This window comes from Ixodes scapularis, unplaced genomic scaffold (assembly GCF_016920785.2).
Source record: "Ixodes scapularis isolate PalLabHiFi unplaced genomic scaffold, ASM1692078v2 PGA_scaffold3__209_contigs__length_174095766, whole genome shotgun sequence".
NCBI classification, from domain to species: Eukaryota; Metazoa; Arthropoda; class Arachnida; order Ixodida; family Ixodidae; genus Ixodes; species Ixodes scapularis.
The window spans coordinates 6,817,726-6,839,587 of record NW_024609868.1 but is presented as its reverse complement, the minus strand read 5'-3'; positions in this window follow the sequence as shown (position 1 = coordinate 6,839,587).

Here is a 21,862-nt window from a genome sequence, read left to right as displayed (position 1 = left end):
TTCTAAGTCCCCAACGAATTTGCTCGTTTCCGGAATGGGTTTTTGTTAACGGGAGACGTAGATCATCCCAGGTCACAGTTTGTGGCTTTGACCTCGCGGACGGAGGGGTGCGTATGCTGGCTCGCGTATGGTGCCGATTTGACATGCAGGGGCGCCGCCGGGATACAAAGATGTTTACGCTGGCTAGCGCGCTTTTTGAAGGCGGCGGCTTTGCTCAGTCTGCCGCCTGTCGTGTTCTATGTATCGGCGATAATTGATGTTTTTGGACTCGTACGGGGGAATGGATGGGCACATATGTTTGGTTGTCTGAAAAATGTAATAGGTTTTGCCATTTGGGTCGTTGCTGTGTAGCTTTGTTTTTCTTGAAAGTTGACTGACCCGAAAGGCGGGGAAACGGGAGGTTGGTCGGTAGATGAGCCTATAAAAGGGGGTTCGGGAACAAAGAAGGTAGTCCAACCCCAGAGCTGGCCGGGTCGCTACTCAACGCGGTTACTCCCTGCAGATGAGTCTTGGAACGTGTAATTTTTGGCTTCTGCCCTGTTTGTCGGACAAGTGTTTGAGTTTGCTGTGCTGAAGCGTGTGTGGCTGTGTGGTGCGCGGTGTTGACCTCATCAAGCCTCTAATTGGACCGCTGGACTTCGAGACGCCGTTCTTCGGCCGACAACTCCAGACTACGGACTGCTCTGGACTCGGCACCTACCGGAAAGCTAAGCCTGGTTTTCTAGGACTTGTCTACTGCATTCTCTGGCTCTGAAGTATGAATTGTTGAATGTTGGGAAGATTCTTACACAGTGCTACTTTCTGTCGCGACTGTTTTGGGGGATTATCCCATGTGTGTAGCGGTAACGTTCGAGCTCCACCTCGGTTTGCTCTTGTTGTTAGTGTCGGGTTTTCGTCACTGTTTTGTTGGCTTATTCCGGTTTTATGAGCGTCGAGTCTTTTTAGTATTAGTTTCTGGCTCGCAGGGCTCCATAGCTTTGAGCTGGAGTGTGGTTTGTGTTGAGTGCTCTATTGCCGTGTACAGCTTAGTTTTTCACTTTATTAAATCTAATCTTTTGTTTGCTTATCCTCCCTGTGTCATCATCTTTCTCTACTGATTATACACCAGGCGTGGACCTAGCGCTAGTCAATGGTCGAACTTAGCTCTCTTGTTCTTTTCCCGTAATTTCTCGTTTATTCTCAGAGTGGATCATTTAATTATTTTTATTAATTTGAACCCCACTCCGTGACACCGAAACAGATGGGAAAGCACCACAACGTATTAAACTCGTCGAACATTAAATGTTCTTGAATTATACCTCACCCATGCTTGCTACGTGATGAAGCCCAAAGGTTAGTTCAATGCCAATCAATATTAAATGTCTTTAGATGGGCACCTGCTGCCCGATCATGGCCTTTATTGCAAAGCACTGTTCACACATTTGCGAGTCCTGCAGTGCCTTGTGGAATGGTGGGCGATACTTGCCGTTCCGCAAGGCACTGCAAGACAGATGAGGCTCAACTTTTGAATGCCGACGTGCTTACGGAATGCTGCAGCAAACCAATCATTCACCGAGGGAAAAAGAAAGGAAGCTGCATGCCTCCGTGTGCTCATTGCCAGTGTTTTCTGCTCTGCTACGTACCCTGCTTGTGTGCTGTGATTTGCAAGCCAGCGCGGGATATATTTCCTTGATTTGTTTGTCTGTTCAGCTGTGCGAGGTTGTGATTGAAACAACCAAGAAGTATAGACCGCCATTCTTTTCATCAAGCTAAGGCTTCGCTCATCCGAACCGGGGACGATGACTGCTGTTGTTTACACGATTTTCGACAGCTATGTGGAGTGGCTTTGTGTTTAAAATTGCAATCCTAAGTGCAAAAAGAAGTTACCACAGACTATATTGTTAAAGGTTGATTTCAACTGGCAGGCTCTGGCTACAACCACCTTAATATTCATTCAACATTGTTTGCATTTCTACTTACCCGTGATCGCTTCATTTGCCAAACACGTTAGTGGCCGGTCACCTTACCAATGAAACTAATGTGCTGGTGTCTCCGGCGAAGAATTCATGCAATGCACAACCCAGTTTGCAGCCCGTTGTGACTGAAAGCTTTCACACTGGGGAAACGTTGTTGTCACAAACGCAGTCAAAGAATGCGATAGGATTGAGGGAACAGGGGGATTGTCCAAGTTGACTGACTGCATGAGCATATGTTTCTATCGCCACCGTGTTTCCTCCACGCAGGCGACGGAGAAAACGATATAGAGACTCCTCGCGCTTGCCAATGCCCAGTTTCTCTAAAACGTCGAAATACGAGACACCCAGCAGCGAAGTGTCGATATTGCCGGAGAGAGCGGCGGGACAACGATCAGCGCAGGATCGCGGCTTCGCCACTCTTATGCGACGGTGTCTTCGGTTTCCGCTCTCTGCAGCTTCCACCGGGACGCTAGCCGTGCCTAATTGTGCTAGCTTTGAGCACCACAGTTCATAGGGTTCACAGCGCCCGAGCGAAAGCTCGCGCAAAAGAACCGGCGAGCAGTCGAGTCGTTTCCAATCGACGGGGTGGCTAAACGCCGGTTGTGTGAATCGGGCTTAACGCCTGAGCCGGCTTGCTCAAAGCAAATCTAACGTTCTTGAATGTCATGTAATAAAAATCTGAGACGTGCTACATTCTATACAAAGTTGATAAAAAAAATCAAACACTCACCTTCGGCTGCTACGTCCGCCGTACCGCTTCAAGGCAGAAGCAACATGGCGCTCGACGTTTTGGCAGTTTTGGGGTGTTGGGCTGGGGTGTTTTCAGTGTTGCTTACACGCCTAGTCGTGTAAACCGAGACCGAAACACCAATTTTTACTACCCCAAGTAATTTTTTGACGATTTATCACTAGCAGAGCGTGTAAAAATATGCTAACGAGTGAAAATGGGGTGTAAACAGGCGAAATATTACATTTTCGCTAACAGTGTACGTCGTTGGCGGCGTACCGTATCTATGGTAGCGTAAAGGCATCGCGACAGGTGAACTTATTTGAATACGTTATTCGTCGTAACTTGCCTTCCCGTATTGAAGTGTCACCAAATGCACTTATTTTGTACCGCAAACGTGGCAGGTTTCGACCAGGTTCGACAAAGCGTTGGTGCAGCTGACGACAAAGCCGGTACAAAGAAGAGGAATGAGGAAGGGGCAGCCGCCGGTGGGTCGTCGCTCGCCCGACTAGGCTGCTCAAAAGTTGTTGCCGTGGTAACCTGCGTCTGCTCGCGTATGCCACGTGGTCACGTGGTAGCGGGAGGAGGGGCGTACCGAGGACTCCCATTATTCGTCGCGCGGCGCGCGCGGGCTTCTGGGATTTTTGCAAAGGGTCTATTAGAGCGCAGCTCATGAGGAGGAGGACGGAAGGGTACTGAGAAGAGGGTATACCCCCTCCTTCCTCCTCCTCACCTCCTCATCCTGCTGCCTGCTACTCCGCCACGGGAGCCATGTGGCCCCCGTTAGATCACGTGACCCGAGGGGGGGGGGGCATACGTGATCTCAGAGGGGGTCACGTTACCTCAGGAGGGTCACGTGACCTTAGGGTAAAGGAAGGGGTTACATGACCTCAAAGTTACGCCGACGCCGACGCCGCTCAAGCCAGAAACGGGCGCCTAAGAACGGCGCTCTAAAAGAAGCAAGATGAGCTAGATGTTTGCATAAACTTGAAAATGAAGATCCGTGAAGCCTGAGAATGGTATCCGACGTTTCGCTACGATGCCTTTTTTATTTATTTACATAGAGACCCGCACCGCATTTCGGCTTTATAACAGGGGTGAGTACATGAGATACATTAAATTCTAACAAAAACATCGAAACAAACAAACTTGTATATACTGTTAAACACATCCTTCAATAGCCAACCTATTCCATTCTTCTATAGTTTTTGGAAAAAAAGTAAACGCAAAAAACATCAGTACGCCAAAAGTAGGGTCGGGTTTTGTTCTGGCGGTCCGCCCTTCCCGATATATAAAAAGGTTCGTGTAAAACTCGCTAAGTAAAAGTAAAAAATCATTTTAGCGAGACCCCGGTATTTGTTTGAAGCGTCTCCACTAGTTTCTGTACGAAAGTTTCGGAATGAAGGGAGTCGAAGGTATGTTTCCAGATAATAAGGCGTTTCATTTCCGACCGTCCGCCACGGAATATGAGTACCTGGAGTGCATCGCCAAGATCATACAGCACACACGAGAGCTTGAAATATAGATTACAATACAAGATAAATGTATATTTATTTTATTGACACGCAGTCGTTGGTTCGCTAAACGGTAGGTAGGGCAACGGCAGGCTTGATACGGCGGGGAAGTTTTCCAAAACGTGCCTTGGACGCATCGAGGTGCAAGGAAAGGACCACCAATCGAAGGGCAGAGTTAGAGAACGCGCAGAGAACGCGCGATGACGATCGAACCAGCCAAGCGCGTGATGTCATTGGTTAAGGTAGGGGGTAAACAAAAGCACATGGGCGTATCTCGAGGGCAAACAAACGCGTAAAGAGCAGACGAACTTGCACGCGGTATAGGCAACCTGCAATGCTGTTTGGTTTGGTGCCATCTAGTGACTGAAACAAGAAATATTGGGTACCCCTGGGAGTGGCGGCTGCATTGTTCAAACCTGAGCTTTTACTCTGGTGGCGCCGCTTAGTCTAGTGTCTGAAGCAAGAAATACTGGGTATCCCAGGAAGCCGTGATCGCATAACGTGCCAGTAGAGCGGAAGCTACGGCCCTGGCGGGCCAATCGGAATGTGACTGTCTATCACCGGAGCGCGCCTCAACTCCGGAGAAGTATCAGGCCTTTCGCTGCGTCATGCTCTAATATGTGTGCGTTGCGCTCGTATACGTCGCGCATTTCGAAGCCTTCGGCACGCAATGTGGGGCTTATCGTTTATCCTTTACCAAGTTACAACGAGACAGGGTATAACCGTGCGCTTTCACCCTGCTGGCGCCGCCTAGGCGTTGCCGGTTGGCTATATAGCATTGGCATCACGACGACGCAAACTAGCGTGGTGCGTCTCGAACTGTGCGAAAGCTCTATCCGTGTACCAGCCAGTATTTCTGAGCGTATTATAGTCCGTTGCAACTCAAGAACGTAGAGCGAGGGAAAGGAAGGCCTAGGAGGAGGAAACAGACGGAACGCTGGAGAGGAGAGGGGCAAACCTCCTCCTCTCTCCAGCGTTCCGCCCGCTTCCTCCTCCCCGGACTTCCTCTCCCTCGGCCTACCTTCTTGAGTTGCAACGGACTATAGTTTAGCAGGGGCAGCGATGTCACGCAAGAGGCAGGACAATTGAAAGCAGCCGTTTGTTTGTGGCTATTATTGTCAGGGAGATTCCAAGGAATGTTGGGCGTGGTGAATACCAAGGATCTTATTATCGCCGAGCAGCCAATGACAGTAGTGCCATAGCCTCCTATATACTGACAAAGCTTGGCAGATTGCCACGAGCAGCGGCCGCCAAAATGGAAAAGTTGGAGCTAAAGACAACTGGTGAGGGGAGAGCCACGTGACCGGCGCCCCGCTGCGGCGGGACGCCGAAACACACTTCTCCCGAGCGAACAAGTGTCTTTCGGGTCCTTGCCGCTGCAAAAGCTGTGCGCTGACGTCTAGGTTTCTGGAGAAATGTTCCGTGATACTAGATTCTCGCGCTCCAAATCTGCGACCGGGCACTCTGTGGCGCCATCTTCGAACTGCCAGGCTTTGAGAGTGTAGAGGAGGCTATGGTTGTGCATTATCCTAAAGTACTTCCTAGTCAGGAATCACGGAGCGAGAAATATAAACCAAATAAATCACGTCCTGGGTTCCCTTTACAGGTGGACGTCGGGGCGTAAAACAGTACCCGGAGCTCGTACCTTGGGGAACTATATACCATACGAGACCGAAATTCCGAATCAGGAAAAACTTAAAAAATCTTGATGTTGGAATCTTCGCGAATAGAAATCGAATAATCGCGCTGTGATGCGCGAGAAGAGGACATGATTGTGACGTCAGTCCATGATCAACGCGAGGTCTCAGGTATATACTAAAATAACGGCTTACGTTTTCTGTTTATTAATATTAAATTACTTTATGAGATTTTATAACCCTATAGTAGCCTTTTTAGTTTTTTTTTTACGCCTCCGCGAAGAAGACGGGCGAGATTATTGAAAATAAGACATAATTGTGTTTTAGTTGATTTTGGGAAGCAGACCGGCCCTAATGTCCCCGAGGATGTGGATTCGTGGAAGAATTATAAGTAGTCGAGGGGGAAGTGAGATGTTAAGCCTCCCTCATCTAAGCAAGAAAAAAGAAAAAAAGGCTGCTATGTTTAGTGTTTTATGAATATAAATATATTATACGGCTTTGTTATAGCAACAAATTAGTCCTAGTCAACATAATACCTGAGACACATCTTAAGGCTCACGCCTGGCCGTTCATCGTCGAAGCGAAAGGAAAGCAAGCTTTGACGCAGTGTTGATTCAGAAAGTTAATCCTTTTTAAATATCGCTTAACAAAAGAAAGTCTGAAAAGCGAGCTAATTAGCCAGCGTAGGTTGTTAAGTTATATGCTTTGCCAGGTCCATTTTACCACGAATAGGTAAAAAAACAAAAAAACAGTGAATCTGCGCTTCGGGTTTATATAGCGATAGATGCGTACCGTTAGGTTACGAGTCAGAATGTGACTATTTGAATTAGTCTCGTAAAAACTGGTATCGATAAAATATGCAAGTTGTGGTGTTCTGTTCTTGACGTAACCTAAATTCGAATTTCGTGCAGTTAGTGTTCATGGCTTTAAGGTTGCCTACTCGGTCTCCAATTCTATTTAGGCTCAGATATCCCAGCAACTAGCCGTGACCTTCCACTTGCAGTTAAATATAATACTGACCTCTTATCTTCGAGAAGATCTTGTTGCTATAACTCAAATTAGAAGCCCTGAAAGGCAAATTATTCGAAAAAAAAGTGAAAGCCGTTTACAACTCCCTGTAACACCGAATTAGAGCGCAGCTCTTGAGGAGGAGGAGGGAAGGGTACTGGGGGGGTGAAGTTACCTGGGGGGGGTCACGTGACCTTTGGGGTCACGTGACGATGCCGATGATGTAATCAGTGACGTCACTGATGACGTCATCAGTGACGATGACGATGCGGACTCCGATGACGTCATCAGCGATGATGACGATGACGATGGGGATGTCGGTGACGTCATCAGTGACGTCACTGATGACGTCATCTGTGACGATGACGATGCGGATGCCCCCGAAGTCACGTGACACCCCCAGGTCACGTGACCACCCCCCGCCGAGGTCACGTGACCTCCCCGATGACGTCATCGTCACTGATGACGACACCGGCATCCGCATCGTCATCGTCATCATCACTGATGACGTCATCAGTGACGTCACTGATGACCTCACCGGCATCCGCATCGTCATCGTCATCATTACTGATGACGTCATCAGTGACGTCACTGATGACGTCATTAGTGATGATGACGATGACGATGCGGATGCCGGTGACGTCATCGGGGAGGTCACGTGACCTCGGCGGGGGTCACGTGACCGGGGGGTGTCACGTGACCGGGGTGGGGGTCACGTGACCTCGGGGGGTCACGTGACTTCAGGGGGGTCACGTGACTTTGGGTGTCACGTGACCTCTGGGGGTCACGTGACCTTGGGGTGACCTTGGGGGTCACGTGACCTTGGGATGACCTTGGGGGGGCACGTGACCTTGGGATGACCTTGGTTACGCCGACGGCGACGCCGCTCAAGCCGGGAACGGGCCCCTAAGAGCTGCGCTCTAAAAGAAGCGATCACAATATGTTATATTAATGTTTCGTACCTTACATGTATTTGTGGGATAGAGCGGCTACAAAAACACACACAAAAAGCACCTAATGTTTCGCATGATTCTGCACAGGTTATGTAAACCCATGTGCCACTGTGCGACGCAATAGAGCCCCGCGCATGGGCGCATGCTTTCCGAACTTGTAGACATGTTCAGGTCAGACATAAGCAACTGGGCATCGAACGATCCTTACACGGTTTTTGATGGCAGCTATACCGACGCGTGGGGTGAGCTATTTATAAGTTTTAACGTTTTATATTCTTACAAACATACTACAGGTTTCAATAAGAACAAGAAAGTTGAAAGAAAATAGCGGTTTGTGGTACCCCGCACATTACTCGTAGTTTCATGACACTCGGCTACCTCCATACTAAAAGCAAAATGCGCGCCTGCGAGCTATAAACTTAGCTCGAGAGACCATCGAAGAAAGCCTCCTCCCTTGAAGGTTGAAAGTTTTTTTTCTGATCTTTTACGCTGAACACGCCCCCCCCCCCCCCCCCCCCCCCCCGGCCCCCTCCAAATGCTGTACACTGAGCTACAAAAGGGACATATATCGATTGGGGTGGCATTTCTGTTCGCGGAGCGATCGTGCCATCGAGTTCAGCGACTTTTTGAGTGAACAGCTTGAACCAGCCAAATAGATTTTTTTTTTTTTTTTTAATTTGATATTTGCGCCAAAAGCGGTGTTTCTTTGACATCTTCATTCTCCAACCTTAAAAAGGCTAATTTCAAAAGTAAGGTATTCGACTATATCCGGGGTTTGGACCCATTTTTAAAGTCGCATTGATAATATTCATATATATGCGATCTCTCGTGCGAAAAACAAATATACAATCTTATAGTATGTTGAATTTGACATGTTTGATAGCGGGAAGTGAAAGTAACGTTCGACAAGCGTTAAACAAACAGGAAAAATACTCGCACAGTAGGCGTTGCTTAGGGCGCCCGTTCGAAAAATGGATATTCTCTTTTACTCTTTCGCAGCTTGTATAACAAATGCAGGCGTTCAAGCAACAAGTTCCCAAACGTGTTTCTAATTTTACTTTCCGCAGTGTATTTAAAGCGCGTCAAAGCCACGGCCGGTTTACAACGTGACACGAAGCACTTCCTGTTAAGCGCGACACACAGCTATCCATCGATCATAAAGAACGCCGGTGCTTGACACCTACAGTGATGCTTTTTTAAGGTTGAATGGCGCTATTGTAGTGACGCCCATGCTGCTTCTAGAAAGAATGAACAGAATGAGCTGCACGTACACTCCTGTTTTCACAAAGCTGGGTCCATTATAGGATTGGCAGCCATTTAGGGTTCTCCGGGAACGGATATTGAAGGGACAGTTTGTCTAGATTTAAAGGCTTACAAAAACATTTATGAAATGGTTTCGCTTTGCAAAACTATTACACAATATTAACATACGCATACCTACCCAGCATATAGACATAAAAAAAGAGCGTAAATTTTATTTTCAAATGTAGTGCCCAACGACGCAGCAATTTAATAGCTTGACTTAGAAAGAGAACTATGATATTTTTAGGGGTTGTATTTGTATAAAGGTAAGTCTCAGAACCTGGACCACCTTTTCTCTCTACAGAAATAGGAGTGCAAGAAGTATTGCTTGCCTACAAACCACCTAAACACAGTCACGAAGAAAATATTTCTTGCATAAAAGGCGTCACTTTTGGGATGGATAAAGGAAACCTGTTTCGTTCCCCATTTCTTAGCCCCGAAAGACATTATAGGCACGGCTTTATTTACTGTAGGTACAAATGCGCTGAATTGATGTTGACACGCTTGGGCCATAAATAAAGCAAGCTGATTCTTTCGTTAGAAAAAATGAGCGGAATCCTAAACAGACATCGATTTTTAACCGCCAAAACTTCGCGATAAGATCATAGTTCGCGAAGAATTGTGCCGTTCTTAACTGAACGCCGAAATCTCCGCCATTCGAATTTAGAACGTCAAGCACTGAGAGAGGAGCAGGCGTCCGCTCTTGCTTGCCTCTGAGTGGGGGGAGATATTTGATAGAGACAAAGGCAGGTATACTTGGTGTCTACCTACTAATAATTCCAAGCAGAGTTCGTCGGTCTGACGTTCCCGTGCGCTCACATCTTCTCCTCTTAGTTTCTCTTCTTATAAAAAAAAACAACAAAGAAACTTAAAATGCGTACCAACAGAAGAAAGCACCATATCAACATTCATAAAACGGCAAGGGGGTCGCAATGCTTCCCGCCAAATGGTCGTTGCTTGTAAGGAAACCCGAAGACTTGAACAGAAATGAGCAGGAGCAGACGGCTTGAAAGTGGGTTTAGGAGGTCATCAAACTGCTTAGTGTCCACCCGGAGCCTCTAAAAAGTGATGTTCAGCATCGCCTCGGGAAAAGCTAATTCAGGAAAAGACGTCAGCCGAGATAACTGTCGCCTGTGGTTCCCGCACCCTGCAGCGGAAAGAGAAAGAAGGCCCCTAAAATTCTGAGGGCCGCTCTTTCGAGTTCCTGACAGCAACCTTCTGCCGTTGTCTCACGGGAAATGAGCCGCGGTTATGTGACTTACGCTACCGGCAGAAGATTCGGAGCTGGCATCTGTTGAAACACCGGAGAGGGGGAGATCGGCGGCCGACTGTGAAACGCGCCGCGTCTCGGAGCATGCGGAGCGAAAGGTCGGGCTGCGGAACACGGGGATCCTGGGGTCAATGCCCGACCCTGCCCGTTTTAATCTGGATGAGGTCCGTTCCGGCGTGAGGTTTTGTATCATTACTGCGCGAAGCACTTTAGAAACACCAGGCCAGCAGCGGTACTGCACAGACGAAATTGCTAATCGACACCGGAGACACCAAACAAGCATTGGGACTGACAAACATTCCGATATCTAGAAATACACACAGCACAGTTGCTATTGAACACCGGAGAGGGGATGCCGCCCTTTGAGGTCCAGGTGCAGGGTATGCTTCTTTCAAGCTCGATTGCGTGGGTGGGGGGGGGGGGGGGGGGGGGCAAATTCTAAAGGGCAGTTTTCTAACTACATTTAAGAAGCTGTTATTTTTAATTGTAACCGAGCACATTTTTCAGAAAAGGAATCGCAACAGTAATCCGTTATTATTTTTTAGTAGCGGGCACAAGACTGGTTATAGACTCATAAATAAGTGATTGCTTCCGGCTTGAGAAAGTCTGAATTCTAAAATGCACCATTTCGGAACTTCGATTGGTTTCCGGCCATCACGAAAACAAGAATTATATAAGAAGTGCAATTTCAAAATTAAACAAACACGGCCGTCGATTTATGGACGTTACGTTTTAGCTCACTTTCAATTTTAGATTTTTTTTTGTTGAAATTTTGGATTGGGGTTGGCTCATCGTTGTGCAACAGGGTCACATACGCATGTTAAGGAAACATTAAGCTGACTAAATAGCTGCACGGGCTTGCGCAGCCTGTGCGTTTTTTTTTTGTTCGTTACCTTTTAACGTTCTACTGTGTGCATTATACTTATTATAATCGTCAAGTTGCAGTGAACGTGATCAAATGAAAAGAGCAGAGATGCTCCCAATATGAAGCTAGACAATTTTTGTGAAGCTTGGAACCCTGTTACCGATTTGAGCTCGTATCGACAAATGTAGACAAGAAGTAATCTGATTAGGGAACTCGAATATTGACTCTAAGCTCCAGAGTCTTACCGATTGAAGCATTTGAGGATAGTTAAACAGATGCTCGAGCATTACGTATTCTGAAGGGAAAGTCAACTTCATGATTGATTATAAGCTTAAGAGTCCTACAGATTGCAAGGAATGACAGAATGCAACGTCTACTTTAAGACATTGTCTTCTCACAGTATGTTTCTTTTTCTTCTACCCGGTTCTACCGAGAGAACGGAACCTAGTTTTTTTTGGTCCGTGTAACTAAACTACACGTTGTAGGAAGATAAAACTCCGTTAGTACGTGACGCCAGTGGTGGGGCTAGAACGTGAAAAATTAAAAACATGAAAAAAAAACCCTGAAAAACCATAATATCTTTATGAACAGACGCCAAATTAAGCCTAATTTTATCACAAAAAAGGACGTGGTGGGCGCTTGTGGCATTTATTTCATTGAAACAAGTATTTCAACAGAAAGACATTACGTTTGTTTTTTTCTTGTTTAGAAGTTTGTTTCACTGAAATGAATGCCACAGGCACCTACAGCGTCATTTCTCGCTTTTACGAAATTGACTCGGCTCATTGAGAAATTTAATTTTTCCTTTTACTCTTTGATCCTGGTAACATAACGTTCTCAAACTTTCCCATTATATCCCCACCGCTAGCTTCCCGTACTGAGACAGGTTTAGATTTCTGAAATTTCTAGTTTATTTATGCCGGCCAAAAAGAAAAAAGTCTCGCTTGCATTTTCTCGGTCAAATTCGGTATTATGAATTCTTTTCGTTCTCCACCCAGTCTCAGGTGGTCTAAGAACATGGCAAATCTACAACAGTTCGCCTGCAGCCTCACTGTTTCTTTTTTTTTTTTAAGTGAGTTTTTGGTTAGCAAATACCCGGATGAGCACCGAGCCATTTATGAGAGATCGTAAAAGTCGGCCCGCTACGCAAGCTATGACGTTTCCAACGGCATTGAGGAACGCCAGACACACCAGGAGCAAAACATAATGGCTTCTTTCCCCTGCTAAAGAAACTTTGCAGCACCATGGCATATTTTTAATGCGCTCTTTTGGTTTCGATGGCTTTTTTTCTCAAAACGTGATGTATTGATAGAAACTTGAAATTTTCCGTGAAAAGATGGTGAGTCCGCAGGCGAGCTCGTAGTAGCAAATGAGACATTGAGACGTTCCCTTCTGTTTCTGCTCTTTGGACTAAAAGTTTTTCCTCTTGTGCACCACAGTCTCAAGTGTTAAACCACATGGTCAACTTGCCGTAGAATCTTCAAAGTAGGCCGAATTGAAGTTTCCGCAAAGGTGAGAGCTCTACATCTCTCGATAGAAAAAATTTCAAACGCGATCCCAATGAGAAGATAAAATATACGATCCAGTGCATGGCGTCTAAGCGGATAATGAACTATACGCAATGAACGACCAGTAAGTAGAGATGGCGAGTCAAATATCTCCGCCGACCTTGTTGTTTGATTGATTATGCTGTCGTTGATTGTTGTGACGCAAACTAAGGTATAATGTTGGTAAACTATGTTTTTGTTCGTATTTTTGAGAACTTTATTTGGCACCATACATCACATTTTTTATGTTTTACTTTATTCATATGCAGTGCTGTTAAAAATTAGAGACGTTAACGAACATCGACCGGGCTGTTTTATGTTACGGGCATCGCCTGACAGAATACAGTGAAGCCAAGTGTATGCAATATCTGGAGGAGCATGCGCTAAGGCATCAATCTACATTGAACATCTCCAAAGGAAATATGCATGGTCCTAAGCAACTGCGTCTCTTGAGAAAAATTGTGCCTAAACCCTGAATGCTTGCTTTACAATTTAAGTTACTAGTACTACTGTAAATATGTGTTAGATCGTAATGTTTGCACACCTTATGTTATGTGGTCATATTGATATTTAACTAGTCTTTAAATAGCTATAATAATGATAAGAAAAATAGTGACTTTTAGTGTCCTCAGAAGCGTAAATTAAGCACATTCGTTGCAACAACTCGACGTTTTTTCTTAAGAAATAGCTTCGTATTTTTGCTTAAAGCACCCATATCTTTTTGGCTGACGGCAGTATGCATTTCGGTTTGCTCCCGTGCGAAAGTGCGTTGCTGCTAACTCTAATAAAAAGGGGTCATGTGCGGTAAATGCCCATTTTGTGCAGATTCTAGCCCCATTGTTTCCTAAACGGTGGTGGAATCGTGCACCCACTGCAGTACATTTACGGTATCGTGAATATGAGGATGAGAAAGCCTCAACAATTGTACTATCGCCGAACGAAGTGTCAAGAATGTCAAAAATACATCACGACTGCAAAGGCAAAGAACATGAACAAAGTGCCTCGCATTTGCAACAAGAGAGGAGAAGGCTTCCATTCAATTTGTCTTTGGCGACTCAAAATTTGGGAAGCTTTTACTTTTTTTACGGGAAAATTACCTCTAAGTTTTAAAACACTTGTGCGACGAGGACGTAAGTATGCCAGCAGAAAATCTAAAGAAGGAAACTTTGGAGGAATTTTTAGTCAAGCCTGAAATAACTTTACACGTCGGTCTAAAGGATATAAGTCACTTCAATTCGAACTGAGCCTCTTTGTCCGCGCTAGGGTGACTAAGATAGGCGAAGGGTGAAACTCACCAAAGAAACAAAATAGTCAATTACTGTGCTCAACCGATCCTGGAAAATAGCGAAGTTCAGCTACACTTTTTCTCAAGCTATATTTTCACCCGTTTGCTCTTGAACAACTCACGCATAACCTTAGACTGAATGTTCCAATGAGAGCGATAATTCAATCCCGACAGTTACTGCTTTATGATTTTTTTTTTTCAATTGAAAACAAAATGCTAGCGCATATTGCTATAAATTACAGCGAAGTACAAGAGTGAAATAAAATGAATTTGTAATTTGGGCTAACAGTTAACACTTTTGAATAAAAATAATTTAATAATACTTAGTAAATTACAGTTCAAAGGTTTTTCTCTACGAAACCATTTCTGAACATACATTGTTGTGTAAATTAGATTAACTATTATTAATGTATAGCTCTAAGCTAAATAACACCATGATCTAGAGTACAGACAGCCAACGTATCAACCAATTTATAAATAATAATTCGGTTCAAGGGGAAACTGGTCATTAGGGCTAACACCGTAGGAATTTATTTGTGAGTGAACCATGCGGTATTGCAACTCCAAGTAAAACAAAAACGCCATCCAGAAAAAAAAAGAACAAGAACGATAAACCCCTACGTTTTCGAATGAAGAGCTCTGACAAACAGAGATAAAAAAAATCGGTGGAACGTGTTTGGCCAGCCATTTCCTGGACCGCAAAGAAAATACATTACAAAGACTTCGCCATTTTCCGACCGTTTCGTCATAACTCCCACGTAGGCGAATTTATCTTGGTTCAGTTGCCTTTATTGCAGTTGCGAGAGCCTTGTGGAAAGGCGTAGAAAGGTCAATCGTTCTTCTAAAGAAGCGACTTTAATATATAGAGTGGGTCGAGAAAAGCTTAATATGAAATACCATATACTCTTAAGAGTTGGAGGACAGACAGGCTGCAGGAGACCGGGTGTGGGCTATATGGATGGTGATGATTTAATGGGACATGATTCGATGGTAGCGTTTGACAGTAAACACCATTCTGTCTCCTCCGCGTGTGTGGCGGGTCACCCTTATATACTAGTTGTGACGTCACGATATTGCGTCACCGGTGGGATCTGAGTAAGATTGGAGGTGGCTGTCGGAACCGATGAAAATGAGGTCCAACAGCCCCTGTCATTGGCACAGAGGTTTATGGCCTCGCAGGAGCAACTTTTCTCGATGTTAGAGAAAGAGGATGGCAAAGACTCGTTGACGTTGGTTACTTCGGCCGATGTTCGAAAGCCTTGGTTCCGGGTTTTCGAGAGGGTCTCTGTCAAGCGATGGTGCTGCAAAGCAACCTGTAAGCGTGCCGTAGTTTGAACATGGCTTCGCCAGGGTTAGGAACCTTACAGTACGTGTTTTCGTAGAAAGAAAATCGTCAGCTGCAGCGTAGTCCGTGCTGCAGAATGTCCCTATTTCATCAGTAGCTTTAAAATTAAGTAAGGCACCAGTCGGCTACGACTGGGTTATATTTTGTTAGTAGAAGAAACAGAATATTAAAGTAACCATTTAATATATTAGTGTGATGGGATGTATAATTTGGAGACTTTCCGTCGTATATTTCAGCCCAAGGGTTTTAGGAAGGTCTATTAACTATGCGTCCCTTCGAACTCCTGAATCTCACATCCCTTGGATAAGCCTGCAGACTTAAATAGGCTGATAATTCATATATACGTTTCACTCGAATAACTTAGTGTTTAATTTTGAGCAACTATTCCGTATTTATATAAAATAAACCATTAAAATACAAAAAAAAAATATTTTCATGTGAAATTTTATTGTAATTTTAAAGTTTCAACAAAATAAAGTTAATCAAAACGAGGCTTGGGGGGGGGGGGGGGGGGGGCAGAATAATTTAAAATAAACTCAAAACGAAGAAAGTGGATGGAGACCCATTTCGCTACCTCGCCGATGGCTATCGGGCAAGGGAGGATTTTAACTTTCATCCTACCACAAATGCCATGGAATAATAAATAGAAAAAGTAATAGCGTCAAGAGGGATAAGGGTGACTGCGCAGGCGAGCTGGCAAGCGATCATATCGTAAACACCCGAGACTAGAGAACTCAAAGAGGGGAGCAAACAAAACGTAGTCTCAAAACACAGTTCAAAACAGAACTCTGGATTTGTACGGTGTAGTGTTTGCCTCTTCTCTTTTGTGTCCCTTCGTCGCCAAGGTTTTTGTGTAAGAGCGTCAACAGGCACTCTTGTTTTTTTGTTTTTGTTTGTTTGTTGGGACTGTTTTTCTTTTTGATTATATCGCCACTGCTTCTTTGTATAGTTACAGAGATCCAAACTGGGCATCGAGTAAGTCTGCTTATTTCTGACATACGTACCTCTCATATCTGAACAATAGGCGGAGCGTCGAGCACTAGTGTTTGGACTGCGAGGCCGTTTTAGACGGAATGGACAGTCCGCTGCGTGACAACATGGGCAACAGTTGTGGGTACTGTATTTCTTGGTTGACCTCTGACCGATACGCGAGACGCGTGCCGCGATATATCTATTGTTTGTTGCTCTTGAACCTTTATTGGGTTGCACGAGGACAACGACCGTGCTCTCTATATAGACCGAGACGTTCCTTTCAATAACCTTTCTGCTTGTTTGGCCGATCAACACTCCCTTTGTCGCACTACTATTCGTATCTAGACGCAGTATTAAATCTCCCGTAGGAAGGTCTAGAAGTCAGTAACCTTGTCGATATGAAATGGCTATAACTAGAACACAGCATTCATAGATTAGAAAGAGACACCCTAACGCGCAATCCAATTCTCTCTATGAAACTGAGTAGCATTTATGTTTATTGTCCTGGCTTTAGCGGGAGAACTTTTTTCGCCCAGCATCTTTTTGTTTTATTTGTTGTAATATTTCCAGATGAATCCAGGGAGAACTATCCCTTAGCGAAAAGTAATACGTTTGAAATATACCACATTCGAATTTGAGTGTATTTGAAATACAGTTCATAACTGTAAGTACACGAAAAATATACCGAAAATATAAACTTCTTTTTTTTTTACTTAGTACTAAAATATACTTCTAAAAATCATTTTAAAATACCTTTACTTAAACTACATTTGAAGTTCGCTTCATGCGTTTTGAAATATGTAAATACTAAATTAATAGGAACAAAATACCTTTCACATATATTTCTTGAAATATGTATTTAATTCATGCAAAATATACTCCAACCCTAAAAAAATGGAGCAATCAAAAATACGTTCAGAATACTCATAAAATACCTGAAAATCGTAAATACTGTTGTGTTATACTCTAAGTACCTTTTGACTGCAATACTTTGGTAATTTGACTTAACCTACCAAAATATTGAAAAGCTCCCCTTCTAGAAGTTCAGTTTAAGCAGATATGGAGTACACTGAAGTGCCTAAATACCAAATTTGATTAGTTTGTCAACTGAATTGCGCAGCATCGCACTGATAAATCAGCCCAGTTTATGTTATTGTTTCCTTTTTTCTATCAAGAACACACCTGATCATTTCCTTGCACACCAATCACAAACGGGGTTCGAGCGCGCGAACTACAACCACAACATTTGCTGATGCTGGAAAGCTTCAGCAGGTGCTGTGACCAGGTACGTTTGGCGTGGTTTTGTTACCACAATGTTAGTTCGCTGAACGTGTATACTCACCATTGTACGTGATGTGAATAATGACTTTAATATAGTGACATTGACCACCATATTAAATAGTCTACTACTAAAAAGGAAAGGCAAAATAACTACTGTAAAATACTTATTTTTCGCGGGCTCAATATTTCGCGATTTAGGTCAAAGTTGGAGTTTTTTAATAATTCACAAATTCTAATTTTCGCGACGCGCTGGGATCGCAATATAGATTTTAATGTCTTTACATTTTGCCGGAATCGTTCACTTCCGTTCAAATCGTTCAATTCCGAAAAATAGGTCCCCTATTTTTCGGAATTGTAGGCGATTCGCGAACTTTGCGAGAATTAGGTCCTCACGAAAATAAAGTCGTTTACAGAATTTTAAAATGAAGAAACTGCCTTGATTCGCTTCGTCCTGAGTGGTGCTATGCAGAGAAGCAATAACATGTATTTTATGAGCCGTTTGTGTGGATATTGTTTTAGGGACTGCGCCGAATTGTTATTTGTTGTACCAATGCTTTTTAGTAAGAGATATCGTCCACGACCTTCACAACACTGTTTCCCCTTTGACAGACTCCCGAGGAGAAAATCGAATACTTGGAACCTTATTAAGCGCAGAGGGGGTCACCGAAGAAATGATTACCTTCATTATGTAGGCTATATAAGGCTCTAGAGCAGTCAACGGGACTGTGAATGAGCTGTTCAGTGCGTCATGGTGTTTGTGTTTGTGTTCGTTTCTAATGTAGCTTAGTGAGATGTATTTAGTAGTGCCTACAAATACCACAGGGACACCATTTGCTGACAAAATCGAAAATAAAAAAAAAATGTGTAACCGGTTTTCAATGCACAAATGGCATCTTGAGTGTGAAGGGATAATATTTTTGGTATATTTAAAATATCTTTTGATTCATATTTATAATGTATTTTGAATACCTTTCGCGCGTATTTCGAGTGCGGCCAAAATAATACAGAATAAATACAAACTGAATATTCGTATTCAATATATTTCAACTTCGTTTGAAGTACGGTCTCTTTTTGCTAAGGGATGGCACATTTGTTCCGCAGATAGACTCCTGGTTTGCCGTATAAATTATAAAAACAAAATAAAAAAGTATAGAACAAGTTATTACCGATCTATCTGTAATCGTACCTAGAGGTTGCGTACATTGCAGCAATTGCATATTTTCTGCCCAAAAGAATGCAACCAAAGTTTATAACAAAAAAAAAAAAAAAAATTTAAGTACGCTTTAAAACTTTTGAAAGAGGTATATTTTGCCTAATCCATTCTGTCGAGGTGCCTCTGTCATGCAGAAGCACGACGTGGACTTCCGTTCCAAGGCACCCAAGTCATAACTTTCTAAAATTAATTCACCGAAGAAAATAATTACGTTAGTGCATCATGAAAGAATGTTCCACCCTGTAGCTTTTGTGTCTTAGTATTACGCCCGCGCGCCTCACGACTATAGCCGCTGAGAGTTTAAGAAATTCAGTGCGTGATCGATGGGCCCCCTGCATCTTATCATCGTTTCGCAGCATATAGAATCGTGACATTAGTCGATAAGAACCAGGAATGACAAATTAGGAAGCAAGAAGCGTGAGCGTAAAAGCCAAGCCTTGGTTTCCTTAAGTTACCTCTAGATGTTCTTTGCGCGTGAGTGAGACCCCCTCTATTCTATGACCCTCTGACGCGTTTTCTTCCGTTGCCAACAAAACAAAACTCAACTGACGATAGCGCTCGTTTATGGTATTGATATGACATATGTTATTGATTAGGAAAAGGCTCGGGGTCCGTTGATATTTTAGTTCAACGGCATAAAAGTAAACAACAGGTCGAGCAAAAATAAAATAAATAAAAGCCATCAGACGTTTGTTTTTAGCCCGCTCGTCCGCGCAAGACGATTAGGTGGTTCTGGAGATTCAGCCGTCTCTTCAGCAAGAATCCTAAGCGCCAATTTTCTCGTAGTTGGTTTACGCAAGACAATTTCAGTCGAAAACTCTTTCGCAAGACACTTTCAACTTTATGCACTTAGCGCTCCGCTCTGTGAGACCTGGCCTTTCTTTTTATTTACATACACGATACAGCATTAACTCAGCGCGGAGTCGGCGCTGACACTAGTGCCTATGCAGCGGTGACTGCGCTAATCTAGTGTTGCGTCGCGTGCATGTACGCCTTTAGTGTGCAGAGGCACTGGTGCAAGTTTAGCACGAAACCTTTTTTTGATCTAGGAGTACCACTTCAAATTTCATTTTCGTTATCCAATCAAATACTTGATGTCAACATCAAAATGTTCTAGGAGGTGGCGCTGTAAATGCGACATTTCTTTGCGAATGATGAACGCCTCACATTTATAAGATATACGTAGATTCATATACAGACCGCTGGTAAAACAGGAAAACCACGAACCTGTGCATTCTTCATTCTTTGTAGATCGCACGCATAGCCCGAAAAACCCTAATTGAATTATTGTTGAGAAAATTGCCTGCAGCAAACCTATGGAACTTCATGTAAGACACGAGATTACAATATAGGCAGAAATATTTGTTTGGCTTTCTTAAATTTGGAGATTTTTGTATACATTTGTGAGGCACGTACACCTCAAACTTATGCTTTTTATGACCTCTACAGTGTTACTTTTGTTATCAATACCTACAAATAAATGTTATGACTTATGAGTAGGGTCTAAAAGTCATCGAAACTGGGACAAATTCTGACTCTCGCACACGTGAACTGCGCAAGCTTCACCGCTCTGTTTACGTCAAAACCTGAAAACACGCGACATGTTTTTCTTTTTCTTTTTTTTTACCAATTTATTGTTTTTACGCTTGGCTATTTGGGTGCAAGGTTCCCAGCTGACACGGGCAAAGTATGAAAATTAACGCATCTAAAAACAAGACAATGGCAAAAAATTACGCACGCTTTGGTCGAAAGATAACCCATTTAGAACTCCATCAATATTTTGGACGCGCTTTCTGGATTTCTTTTTCTTAGCTCACAGGTCGCTTCAGCTGGCCTCCCAGAAGCTCATAAGCCGGTTCAATGCTGAAAAAGTTGACTTAATAAATTTTACGTTTTTTTTCGTTAGTTTATGTCCTCTTTGAATCGAAGTGGTGGACTGTCAAAAAGCGAACGTAGAAGATCCAACTCTTCCCTTTTTAAAGCAGTAAAATCTTCCAGACTTAACTCATCTGCTTACGATAAATACACAACAAACTTGTAAATGGGTAGTTGGAGTACGCCGTTTCGTTGTTCGAGCAAGGCCGGACAAGTGATGATGATATGATTATGTTATCACTTCGGCCGAGTCACCGAAGCATGACTTACTGTTATCCGCCTTTTGTTTGTTTTATTAACTGCGTTGCCATTGGTCCGTGGAGCGCTATATCTAGTTCCACGCGGGCCCGAAATAAACCGTTCATACCCTGGTAGCCGGCCTGTCTGTTTGGTCCTCGCGGTTCTGTCATACTGCGAGATGCCCAAGTGACAACAGTGGCGACGAGGCGCCGAACTCCGCCGGGCAGGAGGCAAGGGCTGCTCAAGATCCGAGACGGGGGCAATGGCGACGCCGACCAGCTTTCAAGTGCCTGCCTTCGACGACAGCAGAGATAAGTGGGACTCCTACATCGTACGCGTTGAAGCATACTTCGAGGGAAATGCTATTGCCAGTGGAAAGACCAAGAGAGCGCTGCTAGTTTCGGCACTCGGCACGCATACGATAGAAGTCTTAAGTGGTAGCTGTGCCCCGCGAAAGGTGAACGAGTTATCGTATGAAGAAGCTGTGAAATTCCTAGAGCAGCACTACGCGCCTAAGCGCAATGAAATAGCCGAGAGCTATAAATTTTTCAACCGCGTGCAACAACCAACTGAGAGCGTACGAGAGTTCGTTGTGCAAATCCGCAAAATTGCGGAAAACTGCAACTTTGGCATGAGCCTTGACCGGATGCTACGGGATCGAATTGTGTGCGGTGTGAGAAGTAGAGACGTCCAGCGAAGGTTGCTGTCACGGCGGGACCTTACGTTGAATGAGGCGGAAGAAGTAGCAGCAGCAGCGGAAGCAGCTGATTCCGAAGTAGAACAAATGCAAAGGCCAGAAACGAAGGAAGGGGCCATACACAAAATGGTGAAACAGCCGTCAAGAAATGTGTACGGGCGGGAGAAGCACCTTTC